At 45.9% G+C, this 18,860-nt stretch overlaps 1 long non-coding RNA gene across 2 annotated transcripts; it reads left to right on the top strand.

Moving 5' to 3' along the window:
• Window positions 1-4,576: 4,576 nt before the first annotated feature.
• LOC119088759 lies at window positions 4,577-14,678 on the top strand. 2 transcript variants are annotated; one of them, XR_005092478.1, is made up of 4 exons: window positions 4,577-4,675; window positions 12,754-12,834; window positions 12,957-13,117; window positions 14,414-14,678. It is a non-coding gene; the product is annotated as an uncharacterized LOC119088759 (long non-coding RNA). The 2 variants fall into 2 exon arrangements; XR_005092479.1 differs by lacking the exon at window positions 14,414-14,678 and adding an exon at window positions 13,461-13,596.
• Window positions 14,679-18,860: the final 4,182 nt, after the last annotated feature.

Genomic DNA, 18,860 nt, shown 5'->3' with positions numbered 1-18,860 from the left:
TATATATCTGATTGTGGGTTAATATTGGTCCATTGTGCATTCAGAAACGTTGTGCTGTTTGGCTACAACTTTCACGACCTACCACCTTCAGTTATGTAACCCCTTAGAGGGTCATGACCCACAGGTTTTTAAGAAGGACGGTGTGTGTGTGTGGCGGGGGGCGGTGGCATTGTTACTGGTCACAGTGATGAATAACTTTCCCAAAGTGGCAAGTCACAGCAGGGGAGCAGTAGTGGCACGACACTGGGCATTGGAGAAATAATTGATTTCAGAGCAGGCTCGGGGCTCGTCTCTGGCTGGCTGATGTCAATGCTCAGACAGAAGAAACACTATGTCCTTAGTGGCTTTTCCCAGCAGTGGCTGCTCAGATCACCTGTTTATCTCTTGGAGTCAGGCCAAATCATGAGTTTGGATGACTTGGAATTTGAGCTGTGTGGGATTTAATCGAGGCTGCAATGTTTTCAAACCAAATGAGCAGGCAGGCACTAGTTGCACTGAAACCTTTCTTGTTTTCTTGTGTTGCTGAGGCCCAAATCCAGAGCTTCGTGCATGCCAGGCAACTGCGTTAGCACTGAGCTCTACTCTGGTTCCGCCAGAGTCTAAAAAGAGGCCAAGAGCACAGTCACTGAACTCTTAGGGTCCTCCAGTGATCCCCACACTGCTTTCCAGCATTAGCTTTTCACTACAGATGGTTGTGAGCCACCATGTGGTTGCTGGGAATTGAACTCAGAACCTTTGGAAGAGCAAGCAGTGCTCTTAACCTCTGAGCCATCTCTCCAGCCCAGCATTAGCTTTTCAGAACGGGGAATGATTGATGACGTAAGTCTGACACTCCACTCACTCCTCACTCATTCATTCTACAGATAGTCCACTGAACATTGATAACGTGCCAGGTATCTTCAAGGCACTGGGAATACAGAAGCAAATCAAAGGAACAGAATTCTTTGGTCTCATAAGTGCACATTCTACCAAAGGGACACAGAATCCCAGAGTGCAAACAGGTGATGATAAGAGCTGCCGAAGCGTGTTGGGGTGACAGGGTGGAGCAGAGCTGAAGGACATTTTAAATAGGCCGAACTAGAAAGCTCTGTTATGATCTTACCTGAGCAGACATCTGGTTGAAAGAATGGAGCAAGTCTTGCAATTCTTCGGAGAGAGCACTTCAGAGGTGCTTAGGCGAAGCCAGGGTCATGCAGGACCATAATGTGGTTGTCTGTGGCAAGGTTAAATATACCATGCCTACCAGTGGTGCCAAAGAGCAGCTTTAAGAATTGGTCTTGGAGAGCAATGAAAGAGATGCCTTGATAGAGGGAGACATCATGGGGATAGGGAGAAACCCGGTGCTAGGGAAGTTCCCAGGAATCCACAAGGATGACCCCAGCTTAGACTACTGGCAATAGTTGAGAGGGTGCCTGAGCTGGCTTACCCTAGTAATTAGATCAGTCAATACCCTAACTGTCATCATAGAGCCTTCATCCAGTAACTGATGGAAGCAGATGCAGAGATCCACAGCCAAGCACCAGGCCAAGCTCCAGGAGTTCAGTCAAAGAGAGAGAGAAGAGGGATTCTATGAGCAAGGGGCATCAAGATCATGATGGGGGAAACCTACAGAGACAACCAAACCAAGCTAGTGGGAACTCATGAACTTTAGACCAACAGCTGTGGAGCCTCCATGGGACTGGACTAGGCCCTCTGCATATGGGAGATAGTTGTGTAGCTTGGTCTGTTTGAGGGGCCCCTGAAAGTAGGATCGGAATCTATTCCAGTGCATGAGCTGACTTTTTGGAGCCCATTACATATGGTGGAACACCTTGTACAGCCTTGATGCAGTGGGAGGGACTTAGACCTGCCTCAGATGAATGTACCAGGCTCTGCTGACTCACCACAGGAGGGAGACCTTACCTCTTTGGAGGAGGGAATGGGGGGTAAGCTGGGGGGAACTGGGGGAGGGCGGGAGGAGGGAAGAGAGGGGGATCCGTGATTGGTATGTAAAATCAATAAAAAATGTCTTTAAAAAATAATAATAAAAGAATTGGTTTTAATCTGGGCAGTGATGGCACATACCTTTAATCCCAGTACTTGGGAGACAGAGGCAGGTGGAGCCCTGTGAATTTGAGGCCAGCTTGATATACATAGTGAGTTCCATGACAGCAAGGGCTACACACAGAGAAACCCTGTCCCAAAAACAAAAACAAAAACAAAACAAAACAAAAAAGCCAACCAACCAAACAAACAAAAAACCTGGTCTTAAAAGGAAGTGTCCTCCAATTTGTTTGCAATGATTTTTATCTCTTTCATTTTGGTAAGGTCAAGTTCAGAAGTAGATCTAAGAAAAGAAGTCCATACCGGGCGTTGGTGGTGCATGCCTTTAATCCCAGCACTCGGGAGGCAGAACCAGGGGGATCTCTGTGAGTTTGAGGCCAGTCTGGTCTACAGAGCGAGATCCAGGAAAGGTGCAAAGCTACACAGAGAAACCCTGTCTGGAAAAAAACAAAAACAGAAAAGAAGTCCACACCCATTAGTGAATAGTCAGCATTGTTAACTGGCTCCATCTTCCTGGGAAGGTTTCTAAAAAATATATTTATCTATACCAATGCTTCTCAACCTGTGGGTTGTGACCCCTCCCCCCCAACAAACCTCTATCTCCAAAAATGTTTACATTACGATTTATAACAGTAGCAAAATTACAGTTATGAAGTAGTAATGAAAATAATTTCATGGTTGTGGGTTACTACAACATGAAGAACTGTATTAAAAGGTTGCAGCATTAGGCTGGTTGAGACCCACTGATAGACTTCTTGCTACTTTTGCTGTTGTTGTTATTATTATTACTTTTTTTTGGATAAGAGTCTTGTTGTGTTACACAGGCTGGTGTCAAACTTGCATTAATTCTCCTGCTTCAGCCTCCCACATTCTGGGATCACGCGCATGTCTCATCACAGCTGCCTTGGTCTAACGTATTTAATAAAAGCTATGAAACTGTTTGCACCCACTGACTTGGTTGGTACTTTACTTCATGGAATGTTTCTACAAGACTGAAGAAGGGAAGACGTAGGCAAAAAGCTTTACCAGAGCTCTTTACAGGGCTCTATATAGTATATGTGAACATTTTATAGTAATTTTAATTCCCCACAATGGAAAGGAATAATCAAAATATATAATGAATATTAACATGCTCAGAGTCTATAAGGCTGTAAGGACACATGGAGACAATGGTATATGATAAGTAGAAATTCACTGTGTGGAGTGGGAAATAAAAGAAGCAAGCCTGCATACTGATGCTGTTAATATTATGAAAATGATATTGATGTATATTAAAATGTCCAAAAGAGAATTAGGAGAGCATTAAATATACACTTAGCTCTCTGTTTGGGTAGACTGTAAATTCATATTAGATTCTGTCTTCCTCTGGTGAGCTCAACCAGTTAGTATTTGTTTTGTTTTGTTTTTGAGACAGGGTTTCTCTGTGGCCCTGGCTGTCCCAGAACTTGCTCTGTAGACCAGGCTGGCCTTGAACTCACAGAGACCGCCTGCCTCTGCCTCCCAAGTGCTGGGATTAAAGGTGTGCGCCACCACCGCCAGTTCAGTATTTGTTGTAGTCTCATTTTTTCTGAGGCAGAGTCTTGTAAGGTAGGCTAAGTTTGCCTCCAACTCACAATTCTTCCACCTGAGCCATCTGACCCGCCCCTTGAAATCCCACCCCTTGGTGCCGCCCTGTGTCTTGACATAAAAGCCTCGTTTTAAGAAAAAATTCCTCCCTTTCCTCTCTCTCTTCCATACACTCTCTCCATTCCCACAAGGTGTGCCCCCTTCACCCCTCTGCTCAACCCCCCCTCTTCCTCTCTCTTCTTTCTGTCCTTCCCTCTTTCCTTATCTTTCTCTTCATCTCTCTATTATAATAAATCATTCCAGCGGGGAGGCAGCACCTGGGTTGTGAATGACTTGCCGCCACCCACTATTTACATCTGCCCAGCATGTTTTACCTCATGCATGGGATACCCTGGCCAGCCAGGGTCCCGCACGTGCAGTATCATAACAACCACACCTGGGCAGATTTTTTCTTTTCTTTAAGCTGAGGTTTTAGCATCTGCACATTGCAGTTTTTTGAAAATGCTGTTTAAAGGGACACGCTGTTCCCCAGGCACCGAGCTCACTCTGCAGTCGTGAGAAATTTGCACAGAGACTCTTGAGGGACACTGTGCCTTGCACAGTGGCTATGGCTCAGCAAGGGGTTGCTTCTTGTGATTTTGGAATTGGAGCTGTAGTCCAAATCCACACGCTTCAGTGGAGGCCACTGAACATCATCTGACAGAAACTTACAGCTGCCATTTTTGGGGGGAGGCAGAGCAATGGGCCCCCCTAGGCTAAGCTACAAGTACAAATGGAATTACCCAGACAGAAGTTCCTTATGTTTACCACACGGAAGTTCTGCTTATTCAACAAGCAGAAGCAGTGCTGGCAGTGGTGGGCGCACGCCTTTAACCTCGGCACTCAGGACTCAGAGGCAGGCAGAGCGCTGATTTTGAAGGCAGCCTGGTCTACAGAGTGAGTTCCAGGACAGCCGGGGCTACAGAAAGAAAGCAACCCTGTCTCGGAAAAACAAAACAAACAAAAAACCAAGTACCCAACCAACCAAACAAGAGGAAACTCAGCAGTTTATCTGCCTTTTTCAGAGGTAAGGGGTAAGAGGTATAAGGGCCTCTAAACAGGTCACGTTCTATAGCAACCAGAGTGGAGTTCCCTCTGCTTTATTCTCTATAGAAAACAGGCATGCACCACACACAGCTGACTCATTCTTTCGAGAGTTTCTTCCTGTTTTCTTCAAGCTTTTTCACCTATAAAACTAAACTCTTAGCTAGGTGTGGCTGTGTGCACCCATAACCCTAACTCTTGGAGGGAAGACTTAAGAGTTGGTAACATAGTCGTGTGCTGTATAGTCAGTTCCAGGCTAACTAGCCTGAGCTGCATGGTGAGGCACCATCTCAAAGAGCCGAAAAAGCAAGCAAGCACACAGAAACTCCAGCCACCAAAAAAACCCAACCTCTTTTTACTTGGGCTAATGGGATCCTTCTCCTGTTTAAGAGAATGAACTATTGCCCAATGCTAGCATCAAGTGAAATGTAAAGTCAAATAGACAGATGTGCTGCACAGCTGTAGCCCCAGCTACTCAGGAGACCAAAGCAGGATCACTTGACCCCTTGAGTTTGAAACTAGCCTGGGCAACACAATCTTTAAAAAATAATAACAGTCAAGCCAGCAAAGATCTTTAAATAAATGTGTTGTAATTGTGTCCTTTGGGGTGTCCGCTGCGGCACATCCGAAGACGTGAAGTGTTTCTTTGGGACGGTTGTCACACCATTTGGATGCAGTCCAGCATCCAATTTCATAGTTGTCTCTTTGTGGGAAGAGGGACAACCCAAAGCAAACCGCTGTGCAGACTGAGCATTGAGACATTTCCAAGCCTTTCATGTCTGCGGTCACCCACCAAGCTCTCCTTGTTTTGTGCTTTGAGTAACATCTTATATTATCTTACTTTTACCTTTGTGTTTATCATCTGTTTTCCTCCATTATCATGTAGACTTCTTGAGGAGAGGGTCCAAATCTGTTTTATTTCCTTTTGGTCTCTACATCTGACTTTTCCTGTTTGTTTTGTTTTTGAGACAGGTGCTTGCTAGGCAGGCCAGGCTGGCCTGGAACTAACTGTCAATCCTCCTGCCTCAGCAGGCTTTTGCTACCATGCAGGGCTTGATATTTACATTTTCAGTAAATGAATAAACAACTTTGGAGCATCGCCATCCATCCGCAGTCTGGGTCTAGCCCTGCTACGGCTCAGCTGGATGTCGTTACCCAGCTGCCCTGAACACAGATTTCACACTGGAAAATGAGAAGACAAAACCTGGCTGCCACACAAATTAGAGTCTCAGCAGGAGGGCTGGGGGGATGGAGCTCAGTGGTAAAGCACTTTCCCAGCATGCTTGGGGACTCAGCAATTCCCAGTCACACACACACACACACACACACACACACACACACACACACAGATGTGTACACACAGAGACATGCACGCATGTTTGCACATACACACACACATGCACATACACACATAGAGATGTATATACACACAGGCACACATGCACGCACACTTGCACACACACAGACACACAGACACAGACACAGACACAGACACAGACACACACACACACACACACACACACACACACAAGCTCAACAGGGATTTCACATTATGCGTGGCCCAGGGGACGAAAGGGAGATTATTTGGTCTCTCATCCTTGAGAATTCTCATGTCCCCACCTCCTGCTGCTTCTCTGTTTTCTCTGGGGACCGACAGCCTGCAGTTTGTAAGGCTGCAGTTTGTAAGTTTCCCCAACTTCACTTGTTTTCACTGCTTTACAATTGGAACCTGTGTTTGCAGCACTGGGAATCGAACCCATGGCCTTGCTCATGCTGAGCAAGTGCCTTACCATGGAGTCCCTCCCATCCTGTCCCTTCGCTTGCTCTGGTTGCAGGTTTGGAGGTCTCAGAGCTGAGCTGTGTTCCCCTGCCAGTGTTGCTGCAGATTCTACCTCTGCCTTGTGGGTCACCATGGTCAATGTTGCTTAAGTTATTTTTTCAGGAACTAGAAAGGAGCTTAGGCCAAATGAAACCACAGATCCTTCATGTTCCCTGACGAGTGTCTGATGGGTGACCTCTTGATATTAGAGGGCCCAAACTACATGCTCAGAGCATGTAATGCCGTTCGCTATGGAGAGCTGCACAGCACACATGTGTAGACTACTAGTCCTTTGCTTTACCTCTGGTCACCTTTCCCTGTATGTCACATCAGCCTACTCCTTTGTCCCTAAGAATCTCTTGCCTTGTTGCAGACTTGAGGCCAGCTCGCCTGTCTCCATTAACACTGGCTGCTGATTGGAAGCTCATCATTTCAGTAACAATGCAACAGGCAGGACATCTTCTTGTTGAACGTATTTTTTTTTTTTTTTCTCCAGCAGCTGCAGGGCCCCAGGAGAAGAAAATCACATACATGGAGAACGGAATAGGGGAAATGGTACCTCAGAACATGTAGATTTGTGGTTGTTCAGGCCTTGCACCATTTTAAACAGACAGCCCACAAGAGGAGGAGCTTCATGAGTGTCTGAACAGTAGCAGAAGTCAAGGCTCTCACAAGGCTGTCAATGAGAAGTTGGTTTCTGTTGGGGGTGTGTGGAAACTCTCTTGCTTGTACCTATTAAAGTAAGTCTCCAACTGAACACATGAGGTTATTGTGGTATATGGGTGGTAGCATATGTCTGTAATCCCAACACTGAGGAAGCTAGAGCAGGAGGACTCTAAAGGCCAGTTTTGGCTACATTGGATCTTGTCTCAAAAATTAAGGATGGGGGATGTTGCTTGGCAATAATATATGAGTGCTTGCCTAGCTGCCCCAGATTCAATCCCCAGCATTAAGGGGTAGAGTAATCTACCAAAGTGAAGGCTAAAAATATATATCTATTTCTGTATGTTCTCATTGGAAGTCTTTGAAGGATTTGTGTGTTTCTTTGTTTAGACAGGGTTCTCACTCTCTAGTCCAGGCTGGCCTAGTATTTACTATGTGTGCTCAGGATAGCCTTCAATATTAGATAGTCCATCTGCCCCAGCCTTCCAAGTGCTGGAATTATGTGTGAGCCGCCATGTCTAGCTCTGAAATTTTAGTGGTACATAGAGTCAAACTCTTCATGTTCCTCCTCTAATGGTGCAGCTAGGTGCTGGATTAAGTGTGTCAGGGAGCAAAGGTGAGGTGGTGTCAGGCAGAGGAGATGGTCCTCATGCAATTTTTAATCCGGTGACCCCTGTTTTGGATGCCATAGTAAGTCAGCCACAGAGCAGACAGAGGGGACGTCAAGGTAGGCAGTCCAGATAAGTCTGCGGCAGAGGCACTCGATCCCTAGTAGTCTGGAGTGTTAAATCTAAGGTCTCCCAGTTGAGTCCCTCTAGGACAGCAGCTGCTTCCCCCAAAGTCATCCCCCACTTTCAAACTCTCATCCAAACATGAAGTACGAATGGGGGTGCAAAGAAAGGCTCCGCCTCTTGCCTCCCTTGGGACAATTCCAAAACTCTCTCTCCCCCACAGAGCTTCCCATTGCAACACCCTAGAGATTTCTCTCTGCCATGTCCTTCTCTGTTCTTAGGCAGCTATTCCCAAGAGCACTTATCAACAAACTGCCTGTGTTAAAAATCTCACTCTTAGCCTGTTTCTAAGGAAACCTGACCTGAGAAGGAAGCATGGTGGAAGGGCCTTGTAGGTACAAAGGACAGCAGGATTGTCGCCTGGTAGCAAGCTGTGTCTAGTTGGTGTCTGTGGACTTGGGCGTGGAGGGAAAGGAGGCAGAAGGAGGAGGCAGGGGTCAGAGCCTAGATGGCCTTGAATGTGTACCGAGGAGCCAAGTTTCATTCATCTATTCAAGCAACAGATACTAATCCTGTGTATTGGGGGAATTATTAAGGCAACTCCATGTGGTTAAAAGGGAGATTTATTTTGGAGTAACTTACAGCAAGTAAAGAGATAGGTTACAGGATCCAGGAGAGGTGAGGTGCAGTCCAGCAGGGTTCTCTGGAGAACTCTGCTTGGTCTACCATCCAGCATCCTGGATCACCAGGAACCAAGAGAGCTGGCACATCCAGATCTCGGGTCTTAAAGGCTCCCATCTTGGCCCTGGCTCAGGGGCAGGTCATAGGTAGGCATGACAGTTACTGGAAGCCTCACTGGGGGTAGTACTTGCAGGTCAAAGCTGGAATAGCCACCCACTACATCTGTGTCTGCTGTGTGTAAGGCATGGTCCGAGGCGCCTCACAATGATGCAATGGTGACGAGTGCAGACACAGTGGAATGTGGGTGAATCTCTTTCCTCTGAGGTGAATGTGAGGGGAAGCGAAACAATAACTGAACTGCAGGCCACAGTGACTGTCACACCGTGGACGCCGCTGGGCTTCCTAGCTCTTCTCTCTTCCCCTCTGACGGTAGTGGGAGCAGGGAACTGAAGCCTGCAAACGAACCCCTGGGGTTAGCGCCCCCGGGCTGCTGGAGTACTGGCTCCAGAGCAAACTGCTACAATTTCCAGATATTTGCAATGCTGTTTAATCACCGCCAGTTGTCAAAAGTTAAATTACGGGGAGTTACAACTACGTGAATTAAATGTTCAAAAGTGGAGGTGGTGAACTCTCAGAACTTATCACTTCCGGGTTATTTTCACTACATTTACTGTTACTTAGTCTTGAGGTTGCATCTCTCCATTATATCTATCTGCTCCCCGTAGAAATACTCTGTAAGCATGCTTCTTCTCATCTCCATGTGGAGAGGCTTCACACTGCAGGTCTGAAGTCAAACCTGGCAGGAGTTATACCAAAGAATCCCCAGACAGTAGGCTGTTAAGTATCTACCCATCCATGTCTGGCTCCGGCCCCCCTTATGTAAGTCGAATGAATTGTGAACCGAGTGATATCACTGCTCAGATTGACAGCTGCCCCAGAGCTCAGATGTTGAGCTGCACAACTGGCATTTGTGAGCAGAAACAGCATACTCCATCATTCCATTAGATACAACCAACATGCTCAGAAATACGGAGCTTCGAGTCCAAGCTTGGCATGAGGGTGCATATCCTAAGCCTACCACTTGGGAGGCAGAGGCTAGAGGCCTGTCTTTTTTTTTTTTTTTTTTTTTTTTTTTTAAAGCCATTTTCTTTGGCCTCTATGTCGAGTTTTATTCACCTAAGTTCCTTTTCTATTTGGTTATAGAGGTGCCGTAACCCTTATCTGAAATGCTTCAAGTAAGAAGTGTTCCTGATTTTCCTTTGAGTTTTGGAATGTCCGCATATATGTAATAAGATTCCTTGGGAGTAATGTCTAAGTGTAGCTATAAAATTCATTTCAGTCACACACCCCCTCTCTCTTTAGGGTATTCTTTTTTTTTAAGTTAATTTTTTTTCTTTTATTTTACAAACCAACCACAGTTTCTCCTTCCTCCTCTCTTCCCGTCCCCCCCTCACCTGTAGTCTACCCCCCCTCCCATTCCACTCCTCCTCTATTCAGAAAGGAACAGGCTTCCCATGGGAGTCAACACAGCATGTCAGATCACGTTGAGGCAGGACCAAGTTCCTTCTCCTGCATCAAGGCTGGGCGAGGCATCCCACCATAGGGAATAGGTTCCAAAAAGCCAGCTCATGCACCAGGGACAGATCTTGATCCTATTGCTAGAGCCCCACAAAGGGACCAAGCTACACAACTGTCACCCACCTGCAGAGGATCTAGGCAGTCCCATGCAGGCTCCCTAGCTGTCGGTTCAGATTTTGTGAGCTCCCACGTAGCTCACATCAGCTGTCTCTGTGGGTTTTCCTGTCATGATCTTGACTCTTGCTCACATAATTCCTCCTCCCTCTCGTCATCTGGACTCCCAGAGCTTGGCCTAGTGCTTGGCTGTACACATATCTCTTATACACACAACCCAAAGATGATTTTCTTTTGTTTTGTTTTTCAAGACAGGATTTCTCTGTGTCCTGGAACTTGCTCTGTAGATCAAACTAACCTCGAACTCGGGACTCAGAGATCTGCCTGCCTCTGTCTCCCGAATGCTGGGATTAAAGGCATGCGCCACCACTGCATGGTCTGAAGATGATTTTATATACAACCTTTTTTGTTTCTTCTTTTCTCTTTTTGGTGCTGTGGACAGAACCAAGGGCTTTGTGTATCTAAACAAGCTGTCCCACTGAGCTACACCTCCACTCTCATTTCATCTTTATTCAAGATGAACTTTCATTACATAGCCAAGCTGACAAAATTCTCCCTGGTAGCTCAGGCTGACCTTGAACTTGTGATCCTCCTGCTTTGGCCTCTTGAAATGCACTGGCTGGAATTACAATTGTGCCCTATTATGCCTAACTTCTACACTTACAGAGTATTTTAAATAATTTTGTGCACTAAACGAAGTTATACAATGTGAAATTTTCCACTTATGATATCATGTCAACACCCCCAAAATGAAAATTTGGAATTGTACTGGTTATTTCCGTGTAGTGTAGCTGTGCTCCAAATAACTTACTGATAAAGGACTTATTCTAGCCCATACTTACAGAAATTTCATAGTCCTTGATTCTGAGCTTGGGGTGAGGAAGAACAGTATGGAGCCTATGATGGAGAAGGGTCTTTACCTCATGGCCAACAGGAAACAGAATAAGAGGACAGGACTGGAGACCACTTGCAACCTTCCAAAGCATGCCTCTCAGTGACTCACTTCCTTCATCTAGACCCCTTCTCCCAAAGCTCCCACCACCGCCCCAAATAGCAGGCACCAGCTGGGGACTAAACGTTCAAAACATGAGCTTGTGGGTTACATTTCGATTTCAATTCCTAATTCAATCCGAAACTGGTGCATTTAGAATTTTGGTTCAATATGCTCAACTTGGATTACTTTTATTGACTCGTAGGAGTTCTTTATCTTTTCTGGATAAAAATCCTTGGTTGTTGATTTGAATTGCCAAGGTCTCTGTAACTCTGAGGATCACCCTTTTACTGCAGGAATGTGGTCTTTTGACTTGCTGATGAATACCAAAGAGGCACAAAATAAATTCTAGCAGAATACAGATGGAAAATTGACATAAAAAACTCAGCAAAATTGCTAGGTGAAGAGGGTGTCTTCATGACCTTGAAGTAGACAAAGACTTATGATCTTTGTAGCACTAACCTAAATGGTAAGGTTGGTAACTTAGAGTATACCTATATTCAGAATGTTGATGTGTATGTGTGCATGTTTCTGGGTATTGAAACGTACTGGGCAGGTGCACCTCTGAGCTATACTCTTGTCCTAAAATTAGGAATTTCTAAGCATTAGAAGACATGATTTGGGAGGCAGAGCCAGACGAATCTCTGTGATTTCAAGGCCAGCCTAGTCTACAGAGCGAGATCCAGGACAGGCACCAAAACTACACAGAGAAACCCTGTCTCGAAAAAACAACAACAAAAAACCAAAAAAAAAAAAAAAAAAAAAAAAAGACATGTTTAAGAGAATGTGTTCTATTCATATAAAGAGTCATGTTTTATGGAGCTTGAGTAGATGATTTGGTAGGTAAAGAGCTTGATATGCAAGCATGGGGCTCTGTGTTTGGATCCCCAACATCCACCTAAAAAGCTGGGTGCAGTAATCCCAGTTCTGGGTGGGGGTGCAGAGACAGGAGGATCCAGCTGACAGGCTTCGGATTTAGTGAGAGACCCTGTTTTCAAATAATAAGGTGGAAAAGAGATGGAGGAAGACACCCGGTGTGCGATATTGACATCTAGCTTCCACACACCCACACACTCACACACATGCAGGTACACCCCCACATGTGTATACACAGTAACACATACGCACACAAGCGTCTTGTACACTTTTAACTACGTACCATAAAAAGAGTGTGTGGTGTGCACTTGAATTTTATTAGTCAAACTTTTCAAACAAGGAAATACATACTCTTATGGAGGGGGGGTTGGGTTAGGGTGGGGAGGTATGATTTGTTTCTTTAGATGAGTCTCTCAATTTAGCTCAGGCTAGCCTCAAATTTGTCATTGCTTCTGCTTTAGCCATTTTCAAGTACTGAGAGGACAAGCACAAAACCTTCTTGTTAGTCGGGGAACTGAATTGAACTTTGATTTGAACTGGATTGAATCAGTTTTAATCTAGAGACCGAGATCCTATCTCTTGGTGACACTGTCCTTCTTTTACCTAAGCGCCCTGTAGGTTCTGATCACGTGGGCTCCAAGGATATCACCAATGGCTCTCCGTGTTACCTTCCCATACGACGAGATCAGGTAACACTGCCTTGGATTCTGTTCCTCTCTGTAAATTATTCATCTCTTCCACTACTACCTTGCTAACTTTGCCTATTGTGAGCAAGTGATCTTTGTTCCTTTCCTTGGGACATTTTCTTCAGGTGAGACTCATGCCACGGTGACTGGCGAAGACCTGGAGCATTGGTCAAACGCTGTATCTCGATCACCTTTGAACCCGTAGAATGAATGGCAAAGCCTTGGTTAGCAGGAGGAGGGGCAGGTCCATCATGCCTTGTGCTGAACTCCAGGATGGCTGCAGTTGGTAAGGACCCCATATAAGTTAGACATTCCTTTCTTCCTCTACTCAACTGTCAGCATGGGTTCAAATCTGCTTTAAGACGGCACTTGGGAGTCTGAGACAGGAGGATAGACAATTATAGGCTGCCCTTTGCTGGGTGGGTGTGTACCAGGCACTTTGCTAGGCTTTTTCTGTACATTTTCTCAATCCTCGCAGGCTCCAAAGAAAATACAAACTGTCATCATTTCTAACACAGAGTTGCAGAAATGAATGTTCAAAAGCGCTAATTTTCACTTCCTCTCCACATAGCTGCTAAGTAGCAAGGTCAGGATTCAGACTCACATCTGCCTGCCTGCCTGCCTTTCAGATTCAAAGGAATGTTTACCCGGAAGCAAATGAAGCTGCAGCCTTTCACTCCCCCATTTTCAAAGGCCCCTTCTGAGGGGCTTTCCAGGGGCCTAGCTGTTCACACGGTCACAGGCTTTTGACTATTTTGTGCAACTGGGGAAATCACAAGTAATAATAAATTGTTTCCTTAATCGGTTAAAACTGCTGCTTGGTCCGACTCTGCCTTTGCGCCTTCAGACTTGTCCCATTGTTAGGTGGGGCCTGGACGGTTTGGGGACAAGCCCTCAGGAATAAGTTGGGGATATATTCAGTTTGGGTTCAGGAGCGTATGTTGGTATTGCTCAAAGTCGCTTTGGTGGTTGGAAAGTTTTTCCTCAATGGCCCACTGGGGGAGCGGCTTCCAGGAGTACAAGGCTGTCTCATTTACCTGTGTCCTGACTCAAAGGTACAGTGTTAGAGCCCGGTGACAAACGTGAATGTGGCCTGTGTGTTGACCCTGGAAAGTATGTGAGAAGTTGGGGAGAAACAGGAGAACATTCAAGATTAGTAGAAATTGTTAAGACCACTACCACAATTTAAAGCCAAATTTAAAGCAAGCTTTAATTAAATACTGACCAGGTGCATGGGCTCTGGCCAGGTGCACACCCCAGGTTCCCAGGAAATGGACTCAGTTTGCAGCAGCTTCAAGTATTTCCCATCGGGTCCAATCAAGGGCAAGCACATATCCTGACGCATTTCCTGCCTGTGAATCTCCCGCCCACATGTGATCAAGCACATCCGGTGTAGATGGGTCAAACAAACTTGTTTAGGGAGTGAAAACATGTGACTTGTCATCTTCCGTAAACAACAGCCTCCAGCATTTCAGGAACTGTCTGTCTTTGGGCAAGGGGCTTGCAGATCAGAGGTATTTTTGTTTCATGGATCTTTTAGAAAAAGCCATTAAAACTTAAAAGGTCACTTTGGCTCTTACAGAACCTGCCCAGGCACAGTGCCCCACAGGAGGCTGAGACAGAAAGATTGCAAGTTCCAAGTCAGCCTGAGCTACATGGCAAGATGTGGTGTCAAAGAACAGAACAAGACTAGTAGAAAGCAAACTTGAACTTTCATCTTTCTATTTTGTCTACCCAACACGGATAACAAAGTTATTGCTACATGAAGTCATGCAATGTACAGCCAAAAATTATGGAAAGTAATTATAGGGGCATGTCAGGAAGTTAATAAAACTATTATTATTTTTCTGGATTTTGCTATGGCTTGTTATATTTATCAGCTTTTTAGAATTTGTAAATTATGGGGATTTCTTTTCACACTTTAAACGGCTACTTTTGTAATTAATTTTGTCTTTGTAGTTTTCTTTCCTCTGGGAGCTCCCCTCCACCCCCCCACCCCCAAGTCCTCCCACTCCCCCCCCACACTCTCTACCTCCCACCGCCAAACCCCACCCACAACCAACCAACCAAAACCAGCCCATTGAGACTCCCTGCCTCCATCTCTGAGGTTCAGAGCCATCGGTGTGGGCAGAGCAGGGAGGTTCACAAAAGCCTAAGCTTTCAGAAGTTGGAAAATGCGGCAGGTTTCAAGAGGGGTGGACAGCACCGCAAGGCTCCTGAGGGGGGACATCCGACAACCTGCAGTCGGGGCCGTGCATGGCCGCAGCTTTGAAGAACTAAAGGAGGAGCCAGGGTAGCTTTGATCTCCAAGCTTCCCCTGCCAGCACCCTAGCTTTTCCTACAGCCCTACCCGAGCCTGAATTTGCTGATGGGTTGTTCTTGGAAACCTTTGTCCAAAGGGCACTTCTGTCCAAAGCGCGACCTGAGAGGAGAGGATGCACCTGAGTGGACGTGAGTGATGACTCTGTGGACACAGGTGCCTCTTCTGCCTTCGCCTTGGCTCTGGAGCCGCGTGGGTGCAGACAGACGCTGGAGGCAGGGGGTTGCAGGGATGCTTGGAGCCTTGGACTTGGAACCCCAGACTACCCTACCTCCTTTGCTTCCTCCTTTCTGACCCCAGGGGTCCCTGTGGTGGCAGGAGCCTGGCTTTCTTGTGGAGCTTGTTTCCTTTGTGGGGTTCACTTCTCCACCTGGTGTCTGGACTTTAAATTACAGGAGGAGATGCTGCCTCTGTTGTGCCCACCTAACAAAGGAATCGTACTCGGGCCTGGTAACATGGTCTGACCCATGCTCCGGGACCCTTACCTTCCCTAGCTCTTCTTGTAGCCACCAGGGCTGTGGGGCGTTTACCCACCAACCCCCCAGTTCCCCAGAGTTTTCTTGAGTGTGAGCAGCAGGAAATATTAGATAGAAGGATTTATTACGAAGAATATTGCAGAGATAAATAGATAGAAAATAAAGGATAGCCTCGAGAGGGCCTGGAACCTTTTCCATCGGGCCCCAGGGTATTTATAGAGATGCCAAGGGGTGGAGGAAAAGATCTCCTCCCCCAGCACAGCCAAGTGCAGACCATCTCAGACATCTGCACTCAGGCCGGTGGTTCTAATCATGTTGAGCTGCTGGGTAAAGCCACGAGGAACCTGAAAACGGGCTCCCACACAGGGCTCAACCAGGCCACTGTCTTGGAGGAAGCTTTTCCGGACCAGGGTGATGCGGGAGGTCTACAGGGTTGTTTTGCTCAGAGGCTGTAGAACGCATCCCTGATGTCTGGCACAAAGAAAAGAGTTCTATTATGAAAGCATGGTTTCCTGTGGAATTCTAAAGAGGAGAGAGGCAGAAGGAGACAAACAGCCATGGCTGTAAGAACAGCTTGACACAGACTTCACAGACTGGGGTCTGTGAAACCCCAGTCTGCCCTGGGGGGGGGGTGTCTGCCTCTGGGGTTATGAGTACAGGGTCCAAGGGTCCTGGATTGCTCTTTCTTGACCTCCCTCTGTATATGAACAGCTCATTACAAGTGTAAATATATGCACAGAGCCCATGTTATCCTTTATGTGACCAGAGGCATGTTGAATCACATTCTATACACATATGAAAACAATGTGACCATCCACAAGGAGAGTGAAATCAGTAGCACTTGGATAGTAAGATGGGCTGAAAGTATGTTCTTTCTGAATTCGTAGGTTCATCCCCTAAACCCTCAGGACCCCAGAATGTAATTATGTTTAGAGATATGATCTTTAAGTAAAACTACAATGAGGTCCTTTGGGGGGTCCTTGCCCGATACAGACCAGTGTCCTCTAAGATATTAGGACCCAGAAATACACTGAGGGAAGACTATGTGAAACCATCTGAACAAGGTGGCCACAGACAACTAAAAAGAGAAGGCCCTAGAAGAAACCGATGGCCTCATACCTTGATCTCCTACTTCAACTCTCCAGAACTGCAAGAGAATACATTTTGGTTAAGCTTCTCAGTCTGTGGTGATTTCTTATGGCGGACATAACCAGCTAATGTTTGAATACAAGTAATCATGGTGACTCCATTTGTTGGACACCAACATCAAGAAAAGGCACACTCCCAGGACTACATTGCCTTGGTGTGACCCACAGATTGCTTAGCTGCACACAGTGAGAATAGTTCTGACACTGGACCGAGCCAGGTTTATAGATATTGTCCTTAGGAATCTCAACGAGGGAGGACTAAGGATCTAATTCGGTGGTATAGCACCTGCCTAGTACACACGAGGCTGTGGCTTCAATCACCTGAAATGGTTGAAAAATAAAGAAGCCAGGCCATGACGGCGCATACTTGTAATCCCAGCACTTGGGAGGTAGAAGCAAGATGATCAGAAACACAAAGCTCACTTGGGCTACCTGAGACCTTGTCTCCCTCACAAAGGGATGACAATTTGAGAGATCAGTGGATAAAGCACTCACCGTATGGCTTAGTTAGGGTTTCTATTGCTGTGAAGAGGCACCATAACCACAGCAACTCTTATAAAGGAAAGCATTTAACTGGGGTGGCTTACAGTTCATAGGTTCAGCCCATTATCATCATGATAGGACATGGTGGCATGCAGGCAGATGTGGTGCTGGAGAAATAGCTGAGAGTCTTACATCTTGTAGGAAACAGGAAATGGTCTGAAACACTGGCAGTATCTTGAGCAAGAGAGACTTCAAAGCCCACCCTCACAGTGACACACTTCCTCCGACAAAGCCACACCTCCTAACAGTGCCATTTTCTTTCAAACCACAATACTGTGCAAACTTAAAAGCTCAGTCAGGAGGAGATGGCAGCTGCCTATTCTTTCAGTATGAAGTCTAAACAGGGGATCTGGGGACAAACTGGGTAGATAGATTCGCCAGAATTGGTGAGCCCTTGGTTCAAACAAGAGTCTCTGCCTCAATAAATAAAGGGCAATTGAGGAAGACACCTGTTGTCAACTTCAGTTTCCATGTGTGTGCATGCATGTGCACACACATTTATTCACGCACATGCACCTGCATTCACTCAAGCTCACACCTAGTAAGTAAGCGTACACACATATTTACATCACATATACTTAGAAAAAGTTGCAAAGAGAGAAGACAAAAGAACTCATACTATGCCCTGCTCAATTCATCTGCATCCTAGCCCCCTATGCTCCCATCGTCCCTGAGACATACAGCATCTTGTGCTTGCTCTCATCAAAGTCTCATCATGAAACAAAAAAGAAAGAAAAATGAGTGAGTAGCAGTTTTTATTTTAATTTTTTATTTTTATTTATTTATTTATTTATTTTGGGACAAGGCTTCTCTGTATAGCTCTGACTCTCCTGGAACTAACTCTGTAGGATGATTTGGCCACGGGCGTGGTTACCAGGTATTTTGAAGGGTCTACACTTGGCTGTACGTTGTGCTTTGAGCTTGAAAGGGGGAGGTCTTTTGCCTCTCCCTTGGCATTATATAAAAAGCCCTTTGGAATAAATCTTGAGATGACTGGGTGTTGACCCAGGGCCCTCCCGAAGCTATCCTGTGTCTCTGTCTTTCTTATTGTTTCCTTCTATCTTTCTATCTAATACTTCCTCATTCCTCTCTCCTCCCCCCAAGAACCTGGACTCCAACAGACTCCCACATGTTCAGACAGTCAGAAGCCACTAGCTTCAAGGGAGGCCAGCTCCTCTCTGGCCCTGTGGAGACATGAATCTTGTCTGCTCTAAGCAGTATGGTACTCTTCATCCCATTTCCTGTGATTGGTTTAGGAGTGTGTGGATGATACCAATCCAGCCAATGAGACAGGGAAGTCTGCTGAAGGACTCAGAATTTTCTTCTCTATGTAAAAAAGGTTCGGGAAGAGGGAACAGTTACTTCTGGCCCTTAGATTATTATGTCAAGATGTGCTATTTAGAGCTCCTGCCACTAGTTTGAACTCCTATGGGAATGAAAACCAGCCAGTACACTAAGGAGAGCTGATCTGAAAGAAAGAACCTGGGTCATCATTAATGTTGTCAACTCACACTGTGATAACTTCGCTGTTTGTAAACGTTC

This window comes from Peromyscus leucopus, chromosome 11 (genome assembly GCF_004664715.2).
Source record: "Peromyscus leucopus breed LL Stock chromosome 11, UCI_PerLeu_2.1, whole genome shotgun sequence".
In the NCBI taxonomy this organism is placed as follows: domain Eukaryota; kingdom Metazoa; phylum Chordata; class Mammalia; order Rodentia; family Cricetidae; genus Peromyscus; species Peromyscus leucopus.
The sequence above is the reverse complement of the archived record's forward strand: the minus strand, read 5'-3'. Positions and strand labels throughout refer to the sequence as shown.